Source organism: Apodemus sylvaticus, chromosome 22, assembly GCF_947179515.1.
Source record: "Apodemus sylvaticus chromosome 22, mApoSyl1.1, whole genome shotgun sequence".
NCBI lineage: Eukaryota > Metazoa > Chordata > Mammalia > Rodentia > Muridae > Apodemus > Apodemus sylvaticus.
In genome coordinates this window covers 49,900,866-49,920,724 of record NC_067493.1, presented here as the reverse complement: position 1 = coordinate 49,920,724, position 19,859 = coordinate 49,900,866, and positions in this window count along the sequence as shown.

Sequence of the window (19,859 nt, the reverse complement as noted above, 5' to 3'; positions counted from 1 at the left end):
CTCAGGGGCTGTGACCCTCAGATCTCAGCCAGAGTCTCCCACTGTGTAGTCACACAGAAGAAAGCTCTTCAGAGTGACGGGATTATCTGTTTTGTCCCTTGTAACCTCCAGGTCACAGTGGTGTCTAGATTGAGATTTTATTATGATGGCCAATGGCACAGATGCCAAGGGTGGGTTGGATGGTACTCACTAAATATGTGGATCACCAGAACAGGAGACACAGTCCCCTGGCATCCTCCCCACAGGGGGGAGGGCTCACTTCCTATAGAGTCAGACTTCCAGTAGCACATGGGACCATGGACCCACATGCTTAGGAAGGTCAGCTTGACTCCATTACTCTCCAGGATCACCCACAGAGATCAAAGAAAACCCTAGATTTCTCAATAGGACCATTACTCTCCCATCAGGGTTTGGAATTCCAATGCGCTCTGGAGCAGGAGGAGGTATTGGTACTGGGCTCTCTCTTCAGACATGAGTTAGAGGCTGCCAGTGTGCCAAAGCTGAGGGAGAGGTATTGAGGTTGCTGAGATTCAGGCCACGGGCACTGAATTCAGAGAACTTGACATCCGGCAGCAGAAGACATGGGTACCCACTATTAGAAGGAACATTTAATTTTTACTTTATGGTTCTGGCAAGAATTTAATGAGCTCATGAAAAGAACAATAAAAACAAGAACAATAAAATGTGTTAAATAAAAATAAAACATGCACCACCAAGGAGAGGGGGAAACAAGAGACGTGGGGTATAATAGGGTATAACATGTAGCCAGTGATTAAAAGAAAGGCTTTTGCCAATAGACTAGATCTACAGTCCTGGGTCAGCCTCTACCCAGACAGTAATTGTGCTTGGGGCAATAATCCTCTTGCCGTGTCTTTGTTTTATCCTTAATTTGGGAATAGCTGTTACCCAGAGACTTTGTAGTGGAAAGATCCCAGAAGAGCCACACAGGCTTTCATGCATCAGGCGTGCCTTTGAGCGGTGGGATGAGGCCCCCGTGGTGGGCTCATAGGCTCACTTGCATCCCCATTCACCTCTATCCTAAAGACCTCCAGAAAGATGGAGCTGTGCACCGGAGGCTGCCGATACACAGACATGGAGGACATGGGAAATCCACACGCATTGGTTAAGTCTAGTCTGCTCTCACCCAAGGCCTTGGGAAGATAATGCTTAGACTGATAGCTTATTCTTAGTTAAAGGGAGTCACGTACACAGTAATGTGGCAAGAAGCGTATCGAGAACACAAGGCTGCTCGGAAGCCTCTAGGAAGGTATTTGGAGGAAGTACATGGCGTCTCCTGTTACAGTCAGCTGGGCAGGTGTGCGAATATGTCTTGATTTTCCTGTCTGTTTACTCTCCTCTCCTCTCTGACCTGACCCCTGACCCAGCCCTTGAATAAACAAGCATACTCGTGATTGCAAATACAGTCATATCTAATAATCAGACAATACCCTCCTCCCACTGCCACTAGATTTAGCTACAAATTCAGGATGCCCAGTAGATTATAAAACAAAACAAAATAAAAAACACAAAACTTTATTGTTTATTTTCATAGTTTTGCTTCTTTTTCCTCCATTGGGTTTAGGGAAGAGATGCAATGGCTGCTGTGAAGGCAGACATCTTGGATCAACAGTGGATGGTTCATCCTATGGAAGACAGAGCAACAATATGGAAGGAGTCTGGGGTTCTGGGCACTTGAGACCAAGAAGCTTCTGGTCATCTCAGGTGTGTGTGTGTGTGTGTGTGTATGTGTATGGATTTGAGTATGTGCATGTATGTGTGCATGTGTATTTGTGTATGTGTATGTATGTGTGTGCCTGTGTATGTATATGCATGTGCATGTGTGTGCATGTGTATGCATATGGGGAAGCAGAGTCAATATTCTAGTATTTTTTAATACTGAGTCCCATGGACAGGAATAGAAAAGTTCTTTTTTTTTTTCTCACTTTCAGTTTTCACTTTGGGTCTTTGTTTAATAAAACTCTCTTTTAATTGCTTAATCACATAATCTTGGTTCCTAGTTCCCACTCCCTGTAAGACCTGTATAAAAACACATACCATCTTCAGGCCCCAGTTTCTGCATGTACAATTAGATCATGAGCTGGCACACTCTCTTCTTAGTACATTCCCAACCCCCTCCTGTCACTCCCTTCTTGGGAGCAAGATTAGACTTCATTTCTCATCCTTGCTTGCAGTAAGGATTGCCATGCTAGTGAGCTCTAGCCAATGAGATGGGAGGAGAGCTGATAGCTGTCTGTCTATTCCAGAGGACGACACCTGATATTGATCTCTGGCCTCCATACACCTAAGTTCCTGCACCTAAGTACAAGTGATGGCTGCACAGACAGAATGAACTATTTGGTTCTAATTTTCACATCTGGACATTTGAGGGTGATAATTTCATGCATGTATATCCACAGCTCTTACAATGAGATGCTGTATTTAAAATCCCTAACACAGACTTTGAAATAAGGCCACTTCTCAGTAGATGACAGACAGGCATCACTCTCACACTCGATAGTAGATATTTAAACAAATTTGGGTCCATTGTGTTCTAGTTTGATTTCTGTTGCTCTGATAAGATAAGCAATTTAGAAGAGAGAGAGAAAGAGCTTCTTTCAGCTCAATTTGGCACCACAGTCTGCCACAGCAGGGAAGTCACAATGGCAGGAGCTGGTTACAAGCAGTCGGTTACATTCTGTGCACAGTCAAGAACAAAGAGAAATGAATGACTGTATGCGTGTTCACCTCCTTGCTTGTGCACAGGGTGATCTCTCCATGCCACATAGTTTAGAATATCCCTGGCTAGGGAATGGTGCCACCCAAGGTGGGCTAAGTCTTCTCACATCAGTTAATTTAATTAAGACAATTCCCCACAGACACATCCACAGGTCCACCCAGTGTAGACAGTCTTTCTTCTTACATGATTCTAGACTGTGTCAAGTAGAAAGTCAAGACTCCCAGCATCACGGGTAACACCTTCACGTCTCACATTATGTTCTTGCTCCTTCTCACATAACAACGTTGAGACTTCCCTCCTAGTCTCCCAGGCATTGAAGCTTGTGGTCAACAAGCTTAGGCATTCACTGGGGAAGATCGGCCTCCTTCGGTCTGCCACCACCAAGATTGTGCAATGCATACTATGGAGTCATCAGCTGCCTTCTGCCTGGAGCTTCTAATTAGAGAAAATGAGGATGGGATGGCAGAAGTGACACATACCAGTCCATCCTTTGTTTTCTTGTTTTGTTTTCTTCCCAATTCCTCCACCTCTCTGGAATGTCAAGTCCAGGGCAGCAGGTGTGGCTTGTCCCTGTCAACCCCTGCAGTGTTCCCACTGATCAATAGCACATGGTAAACCACTAGTGTACAGCGTTCTTCCCAGGCACGCCTCATTCCCACCCCTGGAACTCTCTAATACTTTCATTTCTTAGCCGCTCGTGGTCATAAGGTCCCTGAAGAAACCCAAGAACCTGCCAAAGTGGACAGGACACATGCTTTAGTGCTTCGAGGCCGCGATGTGTAGCTCTCTGTGCTTCCTGAGTTTCCTGTCATTTTATTTTAGGTTCTGTTCTCTGAGTCTGGGAGTATTTAATTGGTGCCGGAGAAGGTCGAGGACAGCCTGTTAGAGATGAACAGCCTCGTGGTGGTGCTGGCTGAATCACACACTAACATAGAATTGAAATCTTGCCTCCTGGGAGTATGGCACCCTGGGAGGGAAGGCGTGGCCTTGGAGCTCAGCATTACTGGATTCACAGGTAAATCCCTTATGCTGGTCCCAGGGATTGCCCACTGTGTAATACCCTGCTTCTTTGGTCTTCCTGGTCCCAGGGATTGCCCACTGTGTAATACCCTGCTTCTTTGGTTCTTAGGTGCCATGTCTTCCTGGTCCCAGGGATTGCCCAGTGTGTAATACCCTGCTTCTTTGGTTCTTAGGTGCCATGTCTTCCTGGTCCCAGGGATTGCCCACTGTGTAATACCCTGCTTCTTTGGTTCTTAGGTGCCATGTCTTCCTGCTTGGTCACAAACTTTCTTTCTACTTAACTTGTTAGGGATTCAGTTACCACACTTCTTGCAAGAAGCCTTGGAAAGTGTGTCTCCCACCCACCCACAGGAAAGCATGCATCTGACTCAGGCTTGGCACCTACTGTAAGCCCCAGGCTGTGTGTCACACAGAATACATGCCAGTGCTTTGCCACGATCCTGTGAACCAGGAAGAGTTATTAGCCTCATGCAGAACTGAGAGTGTGATGGAAATTAAGAAAGCACCCCGTGAAAATTAATATTTCTTGCTAATAATACACAGACAACATATGACATTCTTGACTGGTCCATTTTAACTCCCACAACTGTTATCCACAGTTATCCACGGGCTGAGGCAGGGTCCCCTGAGGTTTGTGTGGAGGATGCTTGGTCCCCATTGATGGAGCTATGTCTTGAAGCTGCAAAAACTCTGAAAGGCAGGGCTACCTGCAAGAAGTGGGTCAGCTTCCGTGCTTGTACTTAGTCCCTGCTCCATCCCTGTTGCTCTGCTTCCTGTCAGTCACAAGGTGAACATCTCCCAAATGTGCCCGAGGCCAATACATCCCATGGTGTAACCCATCCGGAACCTGTAGCAGAGAAGATGTGCCCGTATGCTGAAGTCTGGCAAGGACTTCAGCCAGTCTTGCTGTACCCATTTCCAGACAAGGTGGCAGAGGTTCAGCTACCCAGCACGAGATGCCAAGAGGTACAGTCAGTGGCTCACTCAACACCAGGGCGCAGAGACTTCACCCAGCCTCGATGATGGCTTTGGAATCCAGGTGCTTTTGCTCCCAGCTCCTGCTGTCAAAACAGGTTTTACCAACTCGTCGCCTTCCAGAGATTTGGGGTGGACACAAGGGTCAAACGTCAAGAGAGTGGGACACATCTCTGTGGTTTCCTGAGACTTGGGACTCTGGGTATTTCTGTAGGTTTTTCTTCATTAGGTAGAGACTTGACTCCATGGGACTTCTAGCAACCTTTTCAGTTCAGCTCTGGAGAACCCAGGGGAAGAAAAGTCACCAGTAACATGGAGGCAGAGCTGAATTGAAGTTTAGCTTGGTTGGTTCTGGAAATGTATTATTATTATTTTATAAATGTTCTCAGCATCACCTGAACTCCCTAAGTCTATGGCACAAATCTCCGATATTGCTCTTTTATGTTTTCAATTTTTTTTGTCTGTTCCATTAAAGTTTTAAAATTGTTTTCTGTTTTGTTTTGTTTTTTAATTGCAATGCTAACTAGCAGGTGAATGGCAGCTTTTCTGAGGATGAGCTTAAGAGCCCTGGAAAGACCAATAGGACAGTCTGGGGATGTGGCTGTTAGCCCTGCCTGATGTGAGGCTTGCTGTTTGGCATATGAAATGAAGGAAGCAGGCTCTGTACCCAGCCCTTGCATATACCACAGCTTCTTTGCTGTGTATTCCTTGCTCTGCCCCGCCCAGCTAGGAATGCCACACCTCCAGGCTTGTGGAGGTGGATGAGAACTCTCCCCGACTCCAAGACCATCTCCCTGGGGGCTCACCTGAGGGGAGTCTGTCTTCTGCCAATTCCTCCTGTGAGTTCTGCTGCAGATGATGGGAGGGAGGGAGGGAGGGATGGAGGGAGGAGGTGGGGTGCAGCCTTTCGAGGTGTATGTGTTGGGCAGGCTTTCCAACAACTGTTGGATGGCTGATTTTAAAATACAGCTTCCATGTGTGGCTTGTCCAGTTTCAGTGCTTGGTTTTAGAAATTCTCAACCAATGAAGGTCTGGAAAAATCCTAGAGCCTCTTTGAATCATTTCTACCCCTCCTCTGTAAGGAACCAAGACACCCCGTGCTCAGAAAACTGGCATCGGAGGAGTGTTCCTCGGTACATCCAGAAGTTTCCTGAAGCAACAGGTCAAAAGGTCACTTTGTTTTTGTTGACTTTGTTAGGCCCATTATCAGAAATGCGAGCACACTTTTGTGTAAAACAGCCCAGCCATTTATTCAACTTCTGCTACAAGTCAGGTACTGCACTAAGAACTTAAAACACATTATTAATCCCTTGATGGTTAATCCTAACTGTCAGGTTTATGGATTTAGACTCACTTAAGGGACGCACCCCTGGGTAAGTCTTTGAAGGCATTCCCGGAGAGGTTTAAGTCAGGTGGGAAGACCCACCCTACGGGCCGTGTGCAACACCATTCCCTGGGACAGGATCCTGGGCTGAATCAAACGGAGAAATCAAGTTGAACACCAGCATCCGTCTCTCTTGGCTTTGTGGCCACGGGCGTGGCCAGCTACCTCACACTCTTGCAATCACAGCTTCCCAACTGTGACAGAACTGTCCCCTCAGACCACGACCCCAAGGAAACCCCTCCCTTCCTTAGATCAGATATTCAGTCCCGGTCACGAGAACAGCAGCTGACACAAACCTACCTACAAATCATATGGGAAGATGGTTACGAACACATTCATTTCATAAGTAAGAAAGCAGATGGAGAGGACAGGAGCGGTGAGAGATCGCACAGGCAGCGAGCGCCAGATCTGGCCCTGGCTCATTTGATTTCGTCTGATCTCTTGGTAAGGAAACTGAAGCTTCTAAGGGGTTTGCAGGTCTAGGACTACAGGGAGGAGCTGCCATCCACAAGGCAGCCGTAAGGCAGTGGCTCTCAACCTGGGGGTCACAACCCTTTGGGGATCAAATGGCCCTTTCAAGGAGGGGTCTCATATCAGATATCCTGCATATCAGATATTTACATTACGACTCACAAGAATAGCAAACTTGCAGTCATGAAGTAGCAATGAAATAATTTCATGGCTGGGGTATCACCACAATGTGAGGAACTGTACTAAAGGGACTCAGCATCTGCAGGTTTGAGAACCACTGGCTTACACTAACTGAAAGTCACTTGCCCACAGGACTGAAAGCCAGGAGCAAGAACTCATCGTCACTGAGGTGGAAGCCAATGAAGGTCCAGCAGGGCTGCACATCCTGTGGCACACCAGGAATGGGTGGGGACTCGCTTACCCTCCTCTCTCCAGCCTCAAGGGTCAGAGGCATCTTTGGGGTACGGCTGTATCTCTGATCCCAGCATCCATTGTGAGACCCCATCATCTACTATGTGACACCCCTTCCCCTCAGCCTCTCAAACTTCCTTTCATATGTCTCTTTTAAAGTCACTTGTCTGGGCTGGGAATCTCACTCAATCAACAAAGAGTTTGTTTCCCAAGCATGAGGACCAGAGTTCGGTGCAACAGAACCTCCATAAGATGTTGCCTGTAGTGGAGGTGCACACCTGCGGTCACAGTGCTGGGGAGACGAATATCCCTGCCTATCACTGTCCAGCCACAGTAGTCAAATCATAGAGCTTCATGATCTGCAAGATCTGTCTTAAACAGCAAAGTATCCCAAGAATGATTCCAGTGGTTAACCTCTCTCTCCCATAAACACACACACATCCATAAACACATGTGTGCCCACACAAGCACGTGCACACATACCCCCCCCCCAAAGACTTGTTGTTGAGTTCATTATACCCACCAGGTTAATTTAATCTCAACATCCCTAATTATCTCCGCAAGGACACTTCTTTTAAATGTCTTGTAGATTCTGGGCAAACATAGTCATTTTTATGGATGTCAACATTGAGTTGGCTGTGTGGTGTCACTCAACTGTGAAGTGACAGGAACAGGAGCAGACCCAAATCTAAAGCCAGTCTCACATGGACTTCTTCGGACTGTGACAACTGAGAACAAGCAAGACCCACTCACTGAAAGGATTGGGCCTGGCAGGTTGGCAGGAAGTAGCTGGTACCTCATTCCTATAATGAAATGTCTAGAAGGAGATCTTACTTCAGGCACACCCCACGCCATGTGACCGTTTGGACTAGCTTTCTCTGGCTTTCTCTGTAACTTCCCAGTTGAGCTTGTAGATTTCCTTTGCCATCAACCTAGAAGGAAAGCACTTGGAAAGTGCTTCTTAAGTCTACCTACTTCTGCCTCAACTCTAGGTGCTCTTGCTGGGGAAGCTGCACGTGTCCTGACTCAGCAGACAGATCTCATTCTTTTGGGTTGGGAGACGGTCTTGGATTTGATAGCATTATCTCCAGTCTCTCCTCAGAGTACTTGGGATGTGGATGGCTGATGTCCCTGCCCCAGGTAGGAGAATGGAAATAAGAATCAGGGGTGAATTAACTTTGCCTGGTCTCTTCCCATCTTCCACACATGCTAGAACTTAGTCCAAGCAGGAACCCTTATTTGGGAGGGGAGGGCGCTGATGAGTGACGTTTTCCTTTATCCCTTCTTTCCCTTTCAGAGGCCCCTAGGTGGAGGGTCTCTGGCCAAGGCTGGAGGGTCTGAAATACCACAAGAAAGTAGACCTTTGAAGTCCCTTCTGCTCAGCCAGGAAGCAGTGGTGTTGCCCCAAGGCTCGCCCAGGAATGTAATCTTTGGGAACTTTAGACTGAGGACTTAGGAGGCCCACAGAAACTTGAGGGAACCTTAATGTTGATTTTGGGGGAAAAAACTATCTGAACATCTGGATGGGGCTCTGGAAGGAGGCTACAGGATCCTGATTTGATTCAGGTTACTGTTTGCATCTATCCTAGTACTAGAAGAAGCTACGGGGTGAAGATCAAACTACTGGGCCAACACTATAAGCTGGAGAAACTCAGAAGCAAAATGATGCTAAATCACTCTTCTAAGATCCCTGTGGAAGGCCCCGCTCTCCAACACAGACATTTTAGACCATAGCTTATTAATCTGTTGTGTCTGTGACTCCATATGAGATCATGCAGCCCAGTGTGATGGTTGGGAGAAATTAGGCAATAATGAAAGGTTTCTCAATGTATGATAACCAGAAAGAAATTAATTCAGAATCAAACTCGTAAAGTATTTCAGGGTGTTTGGAGATAGCACTAGCCTGTGTTACATCATGGGATTGCACTACAGTCCTGGCTCTGACCACATAGACTACACAGCATTTGTCCCGTGCTGGCTGTCACACCACAGGATGCCAGCAAACACTCCCTGAAATACCTCAGCTCAGATTCCAGACTAAAGCAGACTACAGACTGAAGTGTTCCAACTGTGCCCACGAAGCTTTCTGCCCTTACAAGCACACAACGGCTGAGTCATGGAAAACAAAGGCTTCTAAGATTTCTCGACATTGATTTCTAACTAAGTATGTTTTTGGATTGAACCGGATTAGAATCTTTGATGTTGTGGTTGCTGACTTGAGTTTCCTAGAGGGGAAAAAAACTTATTCACTGAATTTTGCCTTGAGATAGGACAGAATTTCCAACAATTTCTGCAATGACCTTAAACGTGTACCTGCCATTCCACACTGCGGTTTTCTATTCTGAGTCGCATTTTAGCATTAAGAATTCTAAAATCCAAATGTCAATCAACTCTGAAAGTCATCAAACATTCAGCTGAGATCTAATTATGTAAAAATAAACAAATATATTCATCTCACTAGTATGTAAATTTGTCTTCATTTCTAATAAATAATAAAGTGATATGTATAACAAAAACCTGCTTTTAAACAAAGTTCTTTATGATTTACTTTTCCCTATGTAGTCAGTTAGGTACTGTGAAAACTTCTCAGGAAAAAAGACAACTTGTGTGTAAAATGTGTAAAAAGCCTTAGCTTAAACAATGTTATCTGGCCAAGAATGATGGGTCTGGGGATACGGTGGTGGGTTTGCTGGTCAATTCTACCAGGTGCTTACTGAACCAGCAACATGGCAACAGCTATGAACCTTCTAGGAACAGACTCTCATGCTTCCCCTGTCTGCTACATCAGTGTGTACCACTCAAGATCCCAGGCACTCAGCCTGCACATTTAAATTGAAGAATACAGCCGGGCAGTGGTGGCACACGCCTGTAATCCCAGCACTCTGGGAGGCAAAGGCAGGCGGATTTCTGAGCCAGCCTGGTCTCCAGAGTGAGTTCCAGGACAGCCAGGGCTACACAGAGAAACCCTGTCTCGAAAAATACCAAAAAGTAAATAAATAAATAAATAAATAAAAAATAAATAAATAAATAAATTAAATTGAAGAATACTGCTGGATAAGCTTAGTGCTAAGCTTCTATACTGTGCCCTTGGCAGACATCAATAATCAATTGCAGATTTGTTTTCTTTCTTTGTTTCTTGTTTGTTCCTTCCTTCCTTCCTTCCTTCTTTCCTTCCTTCCTTCCTTCCTTCCTTCCTTCCTTTCTCTCTCTCTCTCTCTCTCTCTCTCTCTCTCTCTCTCTCTCTCTTTCTTTCTTTCTTTCTTTCTTTCTTTCTTTCTTTCTCTCTTTTTTTCTTTCAGGTCAGAATCTCTCTGTGCCATGCACAGTTCCAGTTAGTACCTGCTGGCCAATGGGAACAACGGGTATTGTCTCCAAATTAAACCTATTGTGCACACTGATGTCAACATTGATTTTCTCCAATATTCTCTAGCACAAAGAACAATGATCGGTGTGTCTCCGGTTTCTGAGAACAAGCTGTAGAATGGATGTATCCTCCTTCTCCTCAGATCTTTCCCCTGATAGCATTCACTCTATCTTTGGCCCATACTCCCAGAAAACCAAAGTTCTATCCAGGCCCCGGTATCCAGGCTTATCAGCATCTGCTGTAGATGTTGATATTTATGGTGGGCCATTGCCTCTTGCAGAGCTGAGATGAGGCTGGAAAGATGCTGATAATCACATGAAGACCCCACCGGATCTGGCTGGCTGTCACACAGGTATCAGAGTGGGAAGGCTTTGTCTAGGATACAGCCTCTGTGTCCCAGCACTAAGAATGACTGCCACATAAACTGGGTTACATGCAGTAGTGTTGGGGGGGACAGACAGGGAAGGCAGAGCATAGGGCTACTGAGACAGAACAGTAATGATTATAAATAGCATCCTTTTGATGTCCTGTCCAAGGCCAGGTGGGAAATCCTTCCTCCCTTGCTCCCCCCCACCCTCCGGCCTAAATCACCTTCCCCTCATTTTTCAATCAAGAGTCCCGAGTCAGGCCATTCTTCACATTTGTTTCCCATTAGAATATGTTCGGCGACTTCGGTGTGTTATGTTAGATAATTGCTTTAATAACAAACCGAGGAAAGACTTTTGAACACTTTAGGAAGTCATTTTTTTTCTCCCATGAGAATCTAACAGATGCTGACAGAGGACTTGGGAACAAGGGAAGAGAAAGAACTCTGGTGTGTGTGTGTATGTGTGTGCAGGCAGAAGCAATTTTGCCCACTGTGAGAAGACTCGATAAGACCTTGATGCTCATGAATGGAGGGGGGGATGCATTTGGCCAGTGGGGCAGGTGAAGAGAGAACAGCTTGCCCGTTGCATCTTTCCCCGGAGGAACCTGGAGAGGGATGCAGAGATACACATCAGTTTGCATGGATGGGCTGGAAGGAAGAGCATTTGTGTGGCTGGGTCTTTGCAGAGCTTTCTCGCTGTGCCGAAAAGGACTGAGAATTTTCTATATGTTATCCATTATTTTTAAAGTGAAATCTACCAGAATAACTTATTTCACATGTGATGCCAGGTTAAAAGTAAACCAGCTACGGCTAATGGTCTTGGGGTGCTCTCCCCCCTGTTGACCATCCAGACACATCGACTCTGCAACGAGCCTACACGGGAAGAATAAATGTTATTCACCTGTTGCAGTTGAGGCAACTGAGGCACAGAGTGCTTGCAGTCAAGAGCTCACAGTGGACAGACGAGTCACGTGCTGGAAATCTAAGGCCAAAGCCCGTTTAGCCCGTTCTCATGGGCTTCCTGGGCGGTGAGTGTAGAAACCCTAATGTCAGGCTGTGCCATGGCTTGGAAATGAGGTGACCCCTTCCCCGCCCCAACACACACACTGCCAAAGGCTTCCAGGTTGAAGACTTGCTCCCCAGCTGGCAGTGCTGCTGAGCGGTGATAGCAGCTGAGGGATCTGCCTCCATCAGTGGACGGATCCACTGACAGGCTGGTAATGCTGAGGTGCTGAGAGGTGACGGGCCACTGGAGGTGCGGTCCCAGAAGGAGAGATCTTGTCTCCAGCCCCTGCCTATCGCTATCTCTGCTTGATCTTCACCATGAAGAGAGTTCCCTTGTTTTTCCTCACTGTCTGCCACAATGCTCCACCTCACCATGGCCCAGGAAGAGCAGGCCCAGCTAACCAACACCATGTATATTGTTCCTCTCAGATATCTGTCCCGACCTCTGCAGCACTGAAGAGCAGACTGAAGCCATCATGTGAGCCACATGATCTTTGCACAGCAGGAGAGGGGCCCCCACTGAGCGTTAATGTCACATGTCTTAGAGAGAAGCAATGAGAAGTAGTTGATACATCGTGGCGTGGACAGAGGAGGCCAGGCCATTGATTAGCTGAGGTTACACACAGCATGATGTAAAGATAAGATGACCAGCACCACCCAACCCTTTAGGAAGGACCCGTGCATGAGCTCTGCCCTGCCTGGTATATCACTGACTTGTCCTCTGCCAGCTCCATGGGATGTAGTGGCTGGAGAAGGCACCTGTCTTTGTATCCACAGATGTGCTTCAGCTGGACTGGCACATCGAAGAGCTTTGATTGACAGCTGATGGGAACCAGAAGCAGCTGGGTATGGAGGCTGCCTCTGAGCTCCTAGGGAGGCACAACAGGGATCTGTTAGCACCAGCACAATGGTGGGCATGGAGTGAGGATTCACAGAGCAGACATGGCTCATGGGAAATCCCATTTGAACCATCCATTCATTCATTGAACAAGCACCTACTATGTGCCAGCAAACCTATTATGTGACAGGTCTTTTGCTGACTCATACACACATGCACACTCATATATTCTCATACACGCACACATACACACACATGTACACAATCACACACTCACAGGCACACTCATGCACACACACTCACACACACACACACACACAAAGCTCTGGAGGTATGGTAACAGACAGCTGGGCATGGTGTCACATAACTGCAATCCTGACACTCAGGAGGCTGAGGCAGGAGAATTGCAGGGTTAAGACTAGCCTGGGCTACAGAGAGAGACCATATTCTCAAGAAAATCCAAAGAAGGGAAAAGAGGAAGGGGAGAGAAAGGAAGGGAAGGGGAGAGGATAGACCAACAGACACTGTCCCCTCACTGATGCAGTACAGACCCCTGATTTGATGTTTTATAGACACAGGGGGAATCACACAGAGCCCATCCCAGACCTACTCACAGGAAGTCATAACCTTAGTACTTGCCCCAGAGAAAGAGCGCTCAGAGTCTCTGGTGGCAAAGGTCATCTTCCAAGGCAGACGACTTGCATGCTGATCTCACAGCCTCTGTGAGCAGACGCCAGGAGTCTCCCTAACTGTTCTTACTACCACTCACCTGTCACATCGCCAAGGCATGTTCAAGGCACCGAGTGAGGCAGCCTGCCATGCAGTAGAAGGGACTCGTGCATATGTGTGAAGGGGCAGGACACCCCCACTCCCCGGAAACCAGGATGATCATAACAACCTGTAATATTTGTTCAATTTTCAAGTCATTTCAAAGCAAGTGGCCGCCCCATAATTATCTCACACGCCTCTGGGGCAGATAAAGCAGGGCCATTATCTCAATTTTATAGCTCTTAAGGTGCAGAGGGGTCCAGGGACGCCCTGGGCCACAACGGAAAGCTGACACAATGCTGCACTTAAAAGGGCTTGGAAAAATGAATGGAGGAGAGTTGCTGAAATAGCAGCACTGTGTGTGTGCGTGTGTGTGTGTGTGTGTGTGTGTGTGCGCATGCGCACATGCACATGAGTATGCATGTGCATTAGGGTATTATGAGTGTGCATGTGTGTGATAGTGCATGTGTGCTTGAGTGTATGTGAATATGAGTGTGCATGTATGTGAGTGTGTGTATGAGTGCATGAGTGTGTGTGCATGAGTGTGTGAATATATGAGTATGTATGTGTGCATGAGTGTGTGTGTGTATGTAATGGTGTATGTGTGCATGTGTGTATGTGAATGTAATAATGTTTGTGTGCATGTGTGTATGTAAATGTAATAGTGTATGTGTGCATGTGTGTATATGAGTATTTATGTGTGCATGAATGTGCATGTGTGTGGTTGTGTGGTTGTGTATGTGTGCATGAGTGTGTATGTGTGTGTGATAGTGTATATATGCATCACTGTGACTATGTGATTGTGTCTATGTGCATATGTGCATGTGTGAGTGCATCTGTATTTTTGAGTGTGTGTGTGTGTTAGTGCATGTGTGTATGTACGTGTTTTTCTACCCTGTTCCTCATGGTATGTTCAAGGCCTTGGAGAACTGCTCTCCCTCCCTACAACACTCTCCCTCTCCTGCTCTTGCTGCCTCTCCCCCTTCCTTCATTTATCATGTCGCTCTTTCTCCTGCTGACCAAAAAGCTCTCCTCATCCACATCTGATTCCCATGCTGCTCAGTAGTGACTCTCCTTCCTTCCTGGGAAGTCAGAGGCAGTGGTGTTCTCAAGGCCATGCAGGACCAGGGGGTGATATGGGCACGAGGTGCGCAGGGAAGCTGGGAACTGAGGAGACAAGCAGAACTGGGCTGCTGCCCATGGGGTGATGAGAAGGGGACCCCGGAAATACGTGATGGCGATGTGCACGGCGTGGCTTGGCCCTCTTCGGTCCCTCAGTTGCCCCAGCTCAGCTCAGAGCACACAGCATTCTGTGCTCAGACTTAGACAGATCTTGTCCCCTCAAGCCCTTACAAAGATCTGTGGTCAGGACTCACCGTGTGGTCATGTGGGAACCAGTTAAAGAAATCAGTTATGGTCACCCCGAGACCATGGTTCCAGAGCCATGGTGGGTGGGAGTGGGCAGCTTCCTGAGAGCCAAGGGAAATTGTCACCATGTGTGTATGCATGCACGTGTATGTGTGTGCATGTGTGTGTGCTTGGGCATGTGTGTGTGTGTGTGTGTATGTGTGTGTGCTTGGGAGTGTGTGCATGTGTGCGAGTGTGTGTATGGGAGTGTGTGTGTGTGCATGTGTCTATTCTAGGCTACTCTTGTGGAGTTTGGGCCTGTGTAATATCATGTATTGGCATAATTTCATTCTTTATAACTGCGCACACTTTTATTGCACGTAGATACCACCTTTTGGTTATCCCCCCACCTGTCGATGGGCACTTAGGCTGACTCATTAGCTTAGCTATTGTAAATCGCTCGGCAAAAGCCTGGATGTGCAGGCCTGTCTGTGATAAGCTGACACGATAGTCCCCGGGCACACATGGCCAAGGGTGGCACGGCTGGGTCATGTGGGGAGTTGAGTTGTCAGTGTGAGAGACCTCCGTTAGTGGCTGTGCAGGCTTGTGTTGGCGGCGGCAGCAGCAGCAGCTTTTCCCACAGCCTCGCCAGCATCCTGAAGCTAACACTAACTAGGACCCTGGACACACTTTAAGAAACCATAATATGGGGGTAGACGTGGGCATCCCTCTAATCCCAGCACGTGGGAAGCAGGGAAGGTGGGTTTGAGGATGGCTAGGTCCACACAGTGAATTCCAGGCCAGCCAGGACTACTTAGCAAGATACACCTGTCTGTCTGTCTGTCTGTCTGCCTACCTGCCTGCTTCTACAAAATAATACAGACGTACAGTCCTAGCTCAGCCGAGATGAAGGAGAAGGCCAGGGGCTTGAACATCCATGCTCAGCTGCTGGGATGTCACTGAGGATGGGTGTGGGCTCTTGCTGCCCTCCCTGGGCTAGTGTCCACTTCCTGTCAGCCAGTGGGAGGCAGGGAAGCAGGCCAGCATCCACCCGCCAGACTGTGGCATTCTCTGACTTGAACTATTTGCAAAATGGCGAGATAAAAACGAGATCTGTGGAGGGAGCCAGTGTTTGTCATGGGCCCGCGTTCACTGGCCACCTGCGGTGTGTTAGGTGTTCTATGTAGTTGTTGTTTGCAGCGTCATAGAGTAACCATCCCAGACTTGGGAGCCAGGTAGATGTGTTTCCCGATCTCAACTCTGTCTATATGGTCTTGGACAACAGACTGGACCACTCCAAACCTCAATTTCCATGTCTGTAAAATGGGCAGAGTTCCAAGACAGGAACTTTCTGAGAGTTGAACACACAAGAGACACACTGGGAGTCATTACAACGGACCCGGGTCTGTGCCCGTTTCCCATCCCTGCCACAGAACACTTGAGTCTATGCCGACTATAAAAGACGAAGAGAGTTTGTGGAGGCTCAGTGGTTCTGGTGACGGAGGAGCCCAAGAGCTGTGGCTCTTCTACTTCTACAAGGGCTCTGTGCTGCACAGTACCTAAGAGAAAGCTGTTGTGAACCCCTGAGGTAGCTACCCCTCCCCAGGAGAAAGATATCAATCCATTCATGAGGTAACTGGCTGAGACACCTCCCACAGCCACCATCAGCACAGACCTGAGCACCAGAGACACAGCTGAAAGCCCTGTCCCAGAAACACACATGTTCTAATGACATACATGGAGTTTCTGACACAAGCATGGTTGGCGTCATAGTTCCCATGTCAGAAACAGACTCGCAAGTTTGCAAAGGTCCAGGTCACTTACTCCAGGTTGATGAGAGACTAACAGGAGTCTGTTTTGGTCTGTTGTATTTGTGTGTGTGTGTGTGTGTGTATGTATGTGTGTGTGTGGTGTGTGTGCATGTGGTACGTGTAGTGTGTGTGGTATGTGTGTGTGGCGTGTATGCGCGCACGCGCGCGCGCGTGTGTGTGTGTGTGTGTGTGTATGTGTGTGAGGTGTGTGTGGCATGTGTGTGTGGTGTGTGTGTGTAGCGTGGTATGTGTGTGTGGCGTGGTGTGTGTGTGGTGTATATGTATGGTGTTTGTATGTGTTTGTGGTGTGTGTGTGTGTGGTGTATGTGAGTGTGTGGTATGTGTGTGTGGTGTGGTGTGTATGAGTGTGTGGTGTATGTGTGTATATGTGTGTGTATGTATGTGTGTGTGGTGTGTGTGTGTGGTATGTATATGTATGGTGTGTGTATGTGTGTGTGGTGTGTGTGTGTGATATATGTGTGTGGTGTGATGTAGTGTGTATGAGTGTGTGTGTGTGTGTGTGTGTGTGTATGTGTGATAGGAATGGAGGTCTCAAAGTGAAGAGACTTTTCAGGAGGGTCTCTTGAGAGAGGTACTTGAACACAGGCGGACACAGACATGACCAGTGAGGGGTAAGGAAGTTCTCAGAAAACACTCTGGCCCACCTCCTCTGGTTTCCCACTGGGAGTGTTGGAGTTACAAAAGAAAAGAGAGAGAGAGAGAGAGAGAGAGAGAGAGAGAGAGAGACAGAGACAGAGAGAGAGAGAGAGAGAGAGAGAGAATGCAAACTGAGATGACCCGGGACTGAGCTAGTCTGCCAGGGAACAATCCAAGAAAGAAGCCCGCCAAGAGCTGAAGCCATGCCAGCGAGCAAGGGTATTTCTTGGGCCCGGGCCAGGGTGGCACTAACTCTGAGAGCTTTGAAAACACAGTCTCGAAGAGGAAGGCATCGGAAGAGAAGGTAGATATCTGCTCCTGGCGCTCTCAGGAGCCCGGCTATTCTTAGCTGTGTCTGAGGGCTGAGGAAAGCACTCTGGCTGAATTATAGACACAGCGAGCCTTTATTAACTCGCTCCGGTGGCAGCCAGGCAGCCGAGCAGAGTCCAGGAGATGTTATCTGGAAGGGGCATGGCTGTGTAGAAATATTTTAGAGGTAGCGACCCAACACAGAGTTTGAGCTTGTATAGCTTTTGTGTGTGTGTGTGTGTGTGTGTGTGTGTGTGTTTAGGGATTGGGTGTGAATATTTAGACCCCATCCTTGGGTATTGGCTAATCATATAACCATTGTACTGAACTGCTAAGCGTCCATGCTGGCCGGCCTGTGAGGCCCCGGGAGGAATGAAGAGTAAGGTAATCCTCTCACACCGGAAGGGCGTGGTTTTGTTCAGACTACAGTCTTCCAGTCAAGTTTAGAAGGTCTAACCTCCCCCCACCCCCGCAGATGCGGTTTCCGACATCTGTTCCGAGGCGTGCATCTCGGACCGATTCAAGTGTAACCGTCATCAGGCAACGTGAACAAGAGTGACTTGGTCAGAGGTCACCCCTGGAAGTGATGAGTGGATTGGGCTTCCTTCCAGAGGGTGAGTGAGGGGTGGCCTGTCCCACTGGGAACTCTCCACCCAGAATGGAGGACGGTTCTCCTGCTGCAGCGTAGATGAGGCCCCGCCTCCAGTCACTGATTTTAGCTTATACTCGTGAGCACCTCCCAAGAGTCCGACATGTGCTAAATCGGGGTGGAATTGCTACAGAGGGGAGGGGCTCTGAATCTCGGGTCAATCACTGCACCCTCCCCACCCCTGCATCCATGGAGGGGTATCGGTTAGCCTGTCAGAAGAGGACTCTTGCAAACAGGCACGGCTGATCCGAGGGAATGGGGGCTGGTTTGTCAGAAGGTCTATCCCACAACAGAAGGTAGCTCAACTAAGTCTCCAGAAGACTTCTAGGGCGTGCGGATCCCGTTAATGGGGTTTCAGATTCCCGGCAGTCATTTCAGACATATTGCTTTTGTTGTGTCTGGCTAGGAAGATGGGTTTGGACCAGTTAGAAAATGCATTCAGTCACAAGCAGATGAGCAGCCAGCCACAGGGGCCCAACACGGGATTTCTCAATGTTAACTTCCTTATCATAAATTGATAGGTGGTACCACATGCACTTAGAGCGTTCGACATGGTGTTCTGTGTATGCAGTGGTTCAGGGTTCATACTTGCGGGGCCACATGGAGATGTATGCGGCAGAATCGAGGTATGGTGTAAACCAACATCAACATATGAATTTAGTCCTCACATTAGGAGATCTGGTTTGAAATATGAAGGGAAGTTCTCGAGTCCTCGGGTGGATGGTGTCATGCTCTTATAGAGGAAAACAGAGATGAAGAAGATGAAGAAGAAGATGGTGATAATGGAGATGATGATGATGAGGATGATGGCAATGATGATGATGATGATGAAAGAATTTGATGCTCAGATTACTGACTGTCTCTGGACAGAGGAGATGATAGGGGGCCTTGTCAGATGAAGGCACATAGGAAGGGTCAAAGGTTAAGTCCTATCTGGGCTGCCATGGTGAAGAACATCTATAATCTCAGCACTTGGGAGGTAGTGGCAGGAAGACAAAGAATTCAAGATCATGTGCAGCTATGTGCAGAGTTCAGTGCTAGCCTGGGCTGTCTGAGATGTGTGCAGAGTTCAGTGCTAGCCTAGGCTATCTGAGATGTGTGAAGAGTTTAGTGCTAGCCTGGGCTATCTGAGATGTGTGAAGAGTTCAGTGCTAGCCTGGGCTATCTGAGATGTGTGCAGAGTTCAGTGCTAGCCTGGGCTATCTGAGATGTGTGCAGAGTTCAGTGCTAGCCTGGGCTATCTGAGATGTGTGCAGAGTTCAGTGCTAGCCTGGGCTATCTGAGATGTGTGCAGAGTTCAGTGCTAGCCTGGGCTATCTGAGATGTGTGCAGAGTTCAGTGCTAGCCTGGGCTATCTGAGATGTGTGCAGAGTTCAGTGCTAGCCTGGGCTATCTGAGATGTGTGCAGAGTTCAGTGCTAGCCTGGGCTATCTGAGATGTGTGCAGAGTTCAGTGCTAACCTGGGCTATCTGAGATGTGTGCAGAGTTCAGTGCTAGCCTGGGCTATCTGAGATGTGTGAAGAGTTCAGTGCTAGCCTGGGCTATATGAGATGTGTGCAGAGTTCAGTGCTAGCCTGGGCTATCTGAGATGTGTGCAGAGTTCAGTGCTAGCCTGGGCTCTCTGAGATGATACAAAAGAAAACAACATAACACAACAGAAGTCATAGCTTACGTCCTATTTCTGTTTATTGATGACTCTTCTTAAAGCATCTATCTATGTAGCCCACACTACTGAGCGTCGTGGGC